Source organism: Staurois parvus, unplaced genomic scaffold (assembly GCF_062004578.1).
Source record: "Staurois parvus isolate SC_StPar_1 unplaced genomic scaffold, SC_StPar_1.0 ptg001668l, whole genome shotgun sequence".
NCBI lineage: Eukaryota > Metazoa > Chordata > Amphibia > Anura > Ranidae > Staurois > Staurois parvus.
In genome coordinates, this window is record NW_028319464.1 from 104,532 (window position 1) to 114,596 (window position 10,065).

The window sequence follows — 10,065 nt, forward strand, 5'->3', positions numbered from 1 at the left end:
CTAAAAAGGGATCACTTTGAAACAGATGGCCAGAGAGGGATCACTTTGATGCAGTTGGCCAGAGAGAGATCACTTTGATGCAGTTGGCCAGAGAGAGAGAGAGAGAGAGATCACTTTGACACAATTGGCCAGAGAGGAATCACTTTGATGCAGTTGGCCAAAGAGGGATCACTTTGATGCAGTTGACCAGAGAGAGAGAGAGAGAGAGAGAGAGAGAGATCACTTTGACACAATTGGCCAGAGAGGAATCACTTTGACACAATTGACCAGAGAGGGATCACTTTGATGCAGTTGACCAGAGAGAGAGAGAGATCACTTTGACACAATTGGCCAGAGAGGAATCACTTTGATGCAGTTGGCCAGAGAGAGGTCACTTTGACGCAGTTGGCCAGAGAGAGGTCACTTTGACGCAGTTGGCCAGAGAGGGATAATTTTTAGGCAGTTGGACAGAGAGAGATCACTTTGACACAGTTGATCAGAGAGGGATTACTTTGATGCAGTTGGCCAAAGAGGGATCACTTTGATGCAGTTGGCCATACATGGATCATTTTTGAGGCAGTTGGACAGAGAGGGATCACTTTGGTGGAGTTGTCCAAAGAGGGATCACTTTGATGGAGTTGTCCAAAAAGGGATCACTTTGAGGCAGTTGTACAGAGAGAGGTCACTTTGACACAGTTGATCAGAGAGGGATCACTTTGATGCAGTTGGCCAGAGAGGTCACTTTGATGGAGTTGTCCAAAGAGGGATCACTTTGAGGCAGATGGACAGAGAGAGATCACTTTGACACAGTCGATCAGAGAGGGATGACTTTGGTGAAGTTGGATCCCCGAACATTGGCTAGGGCAGAGGATGAGCGAATCTGCTTGGCTTCAGTTCACAAACGGTTCCACAAATCTAGCTTTGGGTTTGTTATCTAACCAGCAAAGCCCATTAAAGTCTCCTGGAGGCACATCTTGTCGTTCGATCCCGGTCATTCGGTCATTCAGTCATTCAGTCATTCGGTCATTCGGTCATTCGGTCATTCGGTCATTCAGTCATTCGGTTATTCGGCCATTCGGTTATTCGGCCATTCGGTCATTCGGCCATTCAGTCATTCGGTCATTCAGTCATTCGGTCATTCGGCCATTCGGTCATTCGGCCATTCGGTCATTCGGCCATTCGGCCATTCGGTCATTCGGCCATTCGGTCATTCGGTCATTTGTAGGGGTAATAAGCACACTTATGTCATACAACCAGCAATGGAAGCTGTGCGCCCCCCGGGGGGAGGGGGACAGGTACTGATGCCAAAATTACAAAAACAAAAATACAATTTTAGAAAAAGAATCTCTCCCCAGAATTGTCATCTCTCCTGGACAATATGGCGTCCGGGAGCCTGTCCTTTCCTCCCCCAGCCGGACTTGTCCCTAGCCCTCCCCTTTCATTTATTGGATTTCAGTTCTTTTAATCATGGAGGGTGCATCACATGTGGGCGTTGCCTATGTAAATACACCCTGCCTAGGAACACCCACTCCTTCAGGCTGACATCCGCCCATCAAGGCATTTTGATATTTGCATAACTCCTCCCAAGAGCCAGCCCACTTCTTATGTCAGGGCTAGCGACTCTTGAGAGGAGTACTGAGGCAGGGTGCTGTGATGTTTTCAGTAAGCTATGTACAGCCCCCTGCCGGCCCCTCCCACCAGCCATGATTTGCCTGCATTGCATAGAGAAGCACAGAGACCCAGTGATGACATCACTGGGTATAAAATATGGTATACAACAAAAACAGAAAGGCTTCATTCAAAAATGTCATTAGTATTCCGGATACTTTTGTTATACTTACTTCCCTGTGCTCCAGGGCCCTGTTTGGTTTGTTATACATCTTTTAATCACTTCCCGTCCGGCCCATGTATATAAACGGCCTCCCTGCCCCCTTCTTGTGCGCAGCGTTCCCTGGGAGCGCACAGCACTGCGATCTGGTGCCGATCGTCGTACCGGACCTCTGTGCGAGGTCCCGATCATGTGATCGCTGATTTGCCAGTCAGTGATCACATGAAGAGCAGTAAGCAAGATGTCACTTCTGACATCATTGCTTACTACGTGTGAAATCTGTGAATGATCACAGAGGTCACATGGTACAGGGCCATTCACAACAGCCTTGTACCATGTGACAAGCTGTGACCAATCGCAGCTCACTCTGTGATGCAGCCAGAGAGAAGGAGAAATGATTGCTTTCCCTTTATGGGTATAAAAACAACCAGTGTAAAAAAAAAAAATCTTCATGACCCCCCACAAGTAGTAGACACTGAACTGCTAGGGTGACGGTATGTCAGAAAACAAAAAAACATAAATAATAATATAAAAAAATAAAAATGTAAAAAAAATTATTTCTAAATTATAATTTGTTTTGTCCGGACTGGAAGGGGGGGAAAGTGTCCGGACTGGAAGGGGGTGAAAGTGTCCGGACTGGAAGGGGGGGGAAAGTGTCCGGACTGGAAGGGGAGGAAAGTGTCTGGACTGGAAGGGGAGGAAAGTGTCTGGACTGGAAGGGGGGGGAAAGTGTCCGGACTGGAAAGGGGGGGGAAAGTGTCCGTACTGGAAGGGGGGGGAAGTGTCCGGACTGGAAGGGGGGGGGAAAGTGTCCGGACTGGAAGGGGGGGAAAGTGTCCGGACTGGAAGGGGGGGAAAGTGTCCAGACTGGAAGGGGGGGGGAAAGTGTCCGGACTGGAAGGGGAGGAAAGTGTCCGGACTGGAAGGGGAGGAAAGTGTCTGGACTGGAAGGGGAGGAAAGTGTCTGGACTGGAAGGGGGGGGAAAGTGTCCGGACTGGAAGGGGGGGGGAAAGTGTCCGGACTGGAAAGGGGGGGGAAAGTGTCCGTACTGGAAGGGGGGGAAAGTGTCCGGACTGGAAGGGGGGGAAAGTGTCCAGACTGGAAGGGGGTGAAAGTGTCCAGACTGGAAGGGGGGGAAAGTGTCCGGACTGGAAGGGGGGGAAAGTGTCCGGACTGGAAGGGGGGGAGTGTCCGGACTGGAAGGGGGGGGAGTGTCCGGACTGGAAGGGGGGGAAAGTGTCCGGACTGGAAGGGGGGGAAAGTGTCCGGACTGGAAGGGGGGGAAAGTGTCCGGACTGGAAGGGGGGGGAAAGTGTCCGGACTGGAAGGGGGGAGTGTCCAGACTGGAAGGGGGGAGTGCCCGGACTGGAAGGGGGGGAAGTGGCCGGACTGGAAGGGGGGGAAAGTGTCCGGACTGGAAGGGGGGGAAAGTGTCCGGACTGGAAGGGGGGGGAAAGTGTCTGGACTGGAAGGGGGGGGAAAGTGTCCGGACTGGAAGGGGGGGGGAAAGTGTCCGGACTGGAAGGGGAGGAAAGTGTCCGGACTGGAAGGGGAGGAAAGTGTCTGGACTGGAAGGGGAGGAAAGTGTCTGGACTGGAAGGGGGGGGAAAGTGTCCGGACTGGAAGGGGGGGGGAAAGTGTCCGGACTGGAAAGGGGGGGGAAAGTGTCCGTACTGGAAGGGGGGGAAAGTGTCCGGACTGGAAGGGGGGGAAAGTGTCCAGACTGGAAGGGGGTGAAAGTGTCCAGACTGGAAGGGGGGGAAAGTGTCCGGACTGGAAGGGGGGGGAATGTCCGGACTGGAAGGGGGGGAAAGTGTCCGGACTGGAAGGGGGGGGAGTGTCCGGACTGGAAGGGGGGGGAAGTGTCCGGACTGGAAGGGGGGGAGTGTCCGGACTGGAAGGGGGGGAAAGTGTCTGGACTGGAAGGGGGGGAGTGTCCGGACTGGAAGGGGGGGGAGTGTCCGGACTGGAAGGGGGGGAAAGTGTCCGGACTGGAAGGGGGGGAAAGTGTCCGGACTGGAAGGGGGGGAAAGTGTCCGGACTGGAAGGGGGGGGAAAGTGTCCGGACTGGAAGGGGGGAGTGTCCAGACTGGAAGGGGGGAGTGCCCGGACTGGAAGGGGGGGAAGTGGCCGGACTGGAAGGGGGGGGAAAGTGTCCGGACTGGAAGGGGGGGGAAAGTGTCCGGACTGGAAGGGGGGGGGAGTGTCCAGACTGGAAGGGGGGAGTGTCCGGACTGGAAGGGGGGGGAAAGTGTCCGGACTGGAAGGGGGGGGAAAGTGTCCGGACTGGAAGGGGGGGGGAGTGTCCAGACTGGAAGGGGGGAGTGTCCGGACTGGAAGGGGGGGGAAAGTGTCCGGACTGGAAGGGGGGGGAAAGTGTCCGGACTGGAAAGGGGGGATGAAAGTGTCCGGACTGGAAGGGGGGGAAAGTGTCCGGACTGGAAGTTTTTGTTTTTGTGCTGATATTTCATCATCTCCAATAAGTCCGTCATATAGAACCTTCACATCTTCTTTCTACCCCCGAGGACTGGAATGTGGTTCTTAAGGGGTCGGCTGGTTCTGGTTACATTTTGTACAAAAACATTGGGTCGGGCTGATGATTTTTTTGGCTCTTCTGCCTCCTTCTATCTGCGTGCAAAATGTTCTCCTAAATTTAGCAGCAGTATTGTACGGTAACAATGGGTTACTCCAGTGATTGTGGAAGAATCGTCTTCCCAGGGGGGGCCAAGGAATCGTATTTCATTCCTGCTGGTTGTTGCATTTCACCAGTGAGGTCACTTGACATGCCAACCCTCAGAGAAGAGCCATTGGTGAACCTCCTGAACCCTGATCCTGGATCCTGATCCCTGACCCCAGTTCCTGATCCTGAATCCTCCTCCCAGACCCAAAGTCCAAATCGTAATCCCAGACCCTGATCCTAGGCTCTTACCCCAAACACTATCCCTGACCCTGATCCTTGCCACCAGTTCCTGATCCTGGACCCTGAACCCAAACCCTTAGTACAAATCCTGATCCCAGACTCTGATCCTAGACTTTGATCCCAAACCATGATCCCGGACCCTCACCTGATCCCAAAATCCTAATCCCTGATCACAAATCATGATCCCAGACCCTGATCCCAAACCCTAATCCCAGATCATGACCCCAAACCCTGATCCTAGACTCTGATCCAAAACCCTGATCTTAGACCTTGATCCTAGATCCTTGTCCTGATCCCAGATCTTGATCCCAGCTCCTGATTCTAAGCTCTAATTCTGAACCCCGTTCCTGGACCCTTGCTCAGCCCCTGATTCTAGACTCTAATTCTGAACCCTGATCCTAAACTCTTATCCCAAACACTATCCCTGACCCTGATCCTTGACACCAGTTTCTGATCCTGAACCCTGATCCCAAACCCTGAGTACAAATCATGATCCCAGACTCTGATCCTAGACTTTGATCCCAAACCCTGATCCCGGACCCTCATCCTGGACCCTCATCCTGATCCTAAAATTCTAATCCCTGATCACAAATCATGATCCCAGACCCTGATCCCAAACCCTAATCCCAGATCATGACCCCAAACCCTGATCCTAGACTCTGATCCAAAACCCTGATCTTAGACCTTGATCCTAGATCCTTGTCCTGATCCCAGATCTTGATCCCAGCCCCTGATTCTAAGCTCTAATTCTGAACCCCGGACCCTGAACTCAGCCCCTGATTCTAGACTCTAATTCTGAACCCTGATCCTAGACCCAGATCCTAGACTCTTATCCCAAACACTATCCCTGACCCTAATCCTTAACACCAGTTCCTGATCCTGAACCCTGATCCCAAATCCTGAGTACAAATCATGATACCAGACTCTGATCCTAGACTTTGATCCCAAACCCTAATCCCGGATCCTCATCCTGATCCTAAAATTCAAATCCCTAATCAGAAATCATGATCCCAGACCCTGATCCCAAACCCTAATCCCAGATCATGACCCCAAACCCTGATCCTAGACTCTGATCCAAAACCCTGATCTTAGACTTTAATCCTAGATCCTTGTCCTGATCCCAGATCTTAATCCCAGCCCCTGATTCTAGACTCTAATTCTGAACCCCGATCCCGGACCCTGATCTCAGCCCCTGATTCTAGACTAATTCTGAACCCTGATCCCAGACCCTGATCCTTGACACCAGTTCCTGATTCTGGACCATGAAACCTGATCCCAAACCCTGAGTACATATCATGATCCCAGATGATCCCTGACCCCAGACCCTGATCCCAGACCCTAATCCCAGACCATGATCCCAAACCTTGATCCTAGACTCTGATCCAAAACCCCGATCCTAGATCCTTATCCTGATCCCAGACCTTGATCCCGGCCCCTGATTATAGACTCTAATTCTGAATCCTGGACCCTGATCCCAGGTCCTGATCCTAGACTCTGATTCTGGACCCTGATCCAGAACCATGATCCCAGCCCCTTATCCAAACAATAATCCCAAACTGTGATTCCAGACCCTGATACTGAACTAGGATCCCAGACCCTGATCCCAAACTCTGATTCCAAACCGTGATCCCAGACCTTGATCTCAAACTCTGATCCCAAGCCCTGATCCTAGACCCTGATCCTGGACCCTGATCCCAGACCATGATCCTGAACCCTGATCCCAGACCCTGATCCCAAGGCCTAAAACCAGACCCTGTTCCTGAACCATGATCCCAAGCCCAGATCCCAGACAGTTGATCTCAAGCCCTGATCCCAGACCTTGATCTTGAACCATGATCCCAGTACCCTGATCCCAAACTCTGATTCCAAACCATGATCCCAAAACCTGATCTTAAACCCTGATCCTAGACTCTGATCCTGAACCATGATCCCAAGCCCTGATCCCAGACCCTGATTCTGAATAGGGTCGCCACCTCATCCCTTTAAAACCGAACACATATGAATGACACGGGTTCTGAGGCAGATTTATTGCAGATGAGGCCCTAAGTGAGTTTAATTACCACCTTAATCAGCCACAGAACCCGTGTCATTCATATGTGTTCGGGTTTAAAGGATTGAGGTGGCAACTCTAGTCCTGAACCACAATCCCAGACCCGGATCCGAAACTTTAATTACAAACCCTGATCCCAGACCCTGATCTTGATCCATGATCCCAGACCCTGATCCGAGACCCTGATCTTGATCCATGATCCCAGACCCTGATCAGAGACCCTGATCTTGATCCATGATCCCAGACCCTGATCAGAGACCCTGATCTTGATCCATGATCCCATGATCCCAGACCCTGATCGTAATCCATGATTCCAGACCCTGATCTTTATCCATGATCCCAGACCCTGATCTCATGCTCTGATCCTAGACTCTGATCCCAGACCCTGATCTTGATCCATGATCCCAGACCCTAATCACAGACTCTGATCTTGATCCATGATCCCAGACCCTGATCCCAGACTCTGATCTTGATCCATGATCCCAGACCCTGATCCCAGACCCTGATCTTGATCCATGATCCCAGACCCTGATCTTGATCCATGATCCCAGACCCTGATCGTGATCCATGATTCCAGACCCTGATCTTTATCCATGATCTCAGACCCTGATCTCATGCTCTGATCCTAGACTCTGATCCCAAACCCAGATCCCAGACCCTAATCTTGATCCATGATCCCAGACCCTGATCCCTGATCCCAGACCCTGATCTTGATCCATGATCCCAGACCCTGATCCCAGACCCTGATCTTGATCCATAATCCCAGACCCTGATCTTGATCCATGATCCCAGACCCTGATCGTGATCCATGATTCCAGACCCTGATCTTTATCCATGATCTCAGACCCTGATCTCATGCTCTGATCCTAGACTCTGATCCCAAACCCAGATCCCAGACCCTAATCTTGATCCATGATCCCAGACCCTGATCCCTGATCCCAGACCCTGATCTTGATCCATGATCCCAGACCCTGATCCCAGACCCTGATCTTTATCAATGATCCCAGACATTGATCCGAGACCCTGATCTTGATCCATGATGCCAGACCCTGATCTTTATCCATGATCCCAGACCCTGATCTCATGCTCTGATCCTAGACTCTGATCCCAGACCCTTATCCCAGACCCTGATCTTGATCCATGATCCCAGACCCTGATCCCAGACCCTGATCTTGATCCATGATCCCAGACCCTGATCTTTATCAATGATCCCAGACCCTGATCTTGATCCATGATCCCAGACCCTGATCTTTATCAATGATCCCAGACCCTGATCCCAGACCCTGATCCCAGACCCTGATCTTGATCCATGATCCCAGACCCTGATCCTTTTCCATGTTCACAGATCTCTTGTTTAGTCAGATCAGACAAATCTTTAACACTTTTATTCTGGCACAAAAACTGCAATTTCTAGACAGACGCAGCATCCCAGGAACCCAGCCTGGCCCTGCACAGGTACCTCTGTATGTCAGATTTTCATGTCGCTGTTTCTGTACATCAGTGGAAGGTAATGCCTGAGTGAGGAGATTGTTTAGGTTTATACATCAAAGTGGACCTGTCACCTAACTAACGTCTGCAGGAATAAATCCCTGACATGTCACAATATACAGCCTAGGCTGAGATGATGTCATCAGTCTGCTGCAGGCAGGAGGAAGCATTTTATCAGCCTCCCCCAGTGATCAGACTGTACATTGTTACTTTGTAGAAGGAGGAGGAGGCATTTCCTCAGTCCCCTCCACCAGTGATCAGACTGTACATTGTAACTTTGTAGAAGGAGGAGGAAGCATTTCCTCAGTCTCCCTCAGGGGCGGACTGACAATTCATGGGGCCCCCAGGCAATAGGGGATCATGGGTCCCCTGTGTCCTTGCCCAAACTCAAAAAAGCCTATGAAAAAGGTACCAGGGGCATCTCATGGGGCCCCCTACTGACCCTGGGCCCTCGGACAGTGCCTGAGTTTCCAAATGGTCAGTCCGCCCCTGGTCTCCCCTCCCCCAGTGATCTGACTGTACATTGTAACTTTGCAGAAGGAAGAGGAAACATTTCCTCAGTCTCCCTTTCCCCGGTGATCAGACTGTACATTGTAACTTTGTAGAAGGAGGAGTAGTCGTTTCCTCAGGCCCCCCTCCCCCAGTGATCAGACTGTACATTGTAACTTTGTAGAAGGAGGAGGCGTGTCCTCAGTCTCCCCTCCCCCCCAGTGATTAGACTGTACATTGTAACTTTGTAGAAGAAGGAGGAGGCGTGTCCTCAGTCTCCCCTCCCCCCAGTGATTAGACTGTACATTGTAACTTTGTAGAAGGAGGATGAGGCATTTCCTCAGTCTCCCCTCCCCCCAGTGATTAGACTGTAGGTGAGAGGCTGCAGCATGGGCTGATTTGGGTCACACATTTGTGAACACGTCCCAGAATTGACATGAAAACATTGGGGTTCCTATTTAAAGCAAAAATAAAAAGGAAATTCTGCTGAAATTACTAGCTGCCTGGCTGGTATGCTCATCCTCTGGATTCAGTCCCCCTCTGAGTCACTAACGTGGAGCAATCATGTAGACCAGGAGTTTGGCTTTCACTGGCTGCATGACTGTTGTGTGATTGTGACTTGCAATGTATAGAGGATAGAGACAGCCAGGAATGTAGCATTTTCTGAAGCAGCCATCCGGAGCAGGAGATTCAGCATGTTATATGGAAGGAGGTCAGCAATGGTAACCTCTCTCCCAGCACACCTTTCATTACTGGGGCACCTGCACATACCATGGCGCCTGTATCCCAGCACCGGCCTGTTCTCTGAGTGTGCAGCGCCCTCTGCTGGCCGTCTGCATTGCTGACACTTTGGTGTGCAGTGGGTAAGAGGACAGACTGCCAACTTTGCCTGGCCTTCGGCTAAATAGCATCTGAGCACAAGCTGCTCCCACATACTGTACATAACAAACCTGAAAACCTGGAGAGATATGTACGGGTGTGCAGGTGGAGGTCACACCAGGACACCACGGGGGCTGGAATTCTGCAGGTAAGAATGTACAGAAAGGGCGAGTGGGGTGATGTACTTCTCCATCACTGTCCACCAACCGTCAGGAATACGGCTATCTTCACCCATCCGTCACCATCACAGCCAGGGATACGGCTATCCATACCCAACCATCACCATCTTAGCCTGGAATATGGCTATCCATACCCAACTGCCACCATTTCAGCCAGGGATACGGCTATCCATACCCAACCATCACCATCTTAGCCTGGAATATGGCTATCCATACCCAACTGCCACCATTTCAGCCAGGGATACGGCTATC